Below are 220 nucleotides of genomic sequence, written 5' to 3'. Positions count from 1 at the left end.
CCAGGAATGGAGAATGGAAAGATGAAAACGTGAGGTGGAAGGTCCTTGGGGTGCCACGAGAAGGGAGGCATTGGGGCGAAGGGGGAGGAACAGAGAGAAGTAAATGAGGTGTGTCGGAGAACAGAGATTGAGGGAAAGCGAAAGAATAAACATTCAGATTGAAAAGGTGTATATATCAGCGCCGGCGACTGCATGGGCAAAATCGACGACCATATCTGGA

This window comes from Penaeus monodon, chromosome 20, assembly GCF_015228065.2.
Source record: "Penaeus monodon isolate SGIC_2016 chromosome 20, NSTDA_Pmon_1, whole genome shotgun sequence".
In the NCBI taxonomy this organism is placed as follows: Eukaryota; Metazoa; Arthropoda; class Malacostraca; order Decapoda; family Penaeidae; genus Penaeus; species Penaeus monodon.
Note: the sequence above shows the minus strand (reverse complement) of the source record.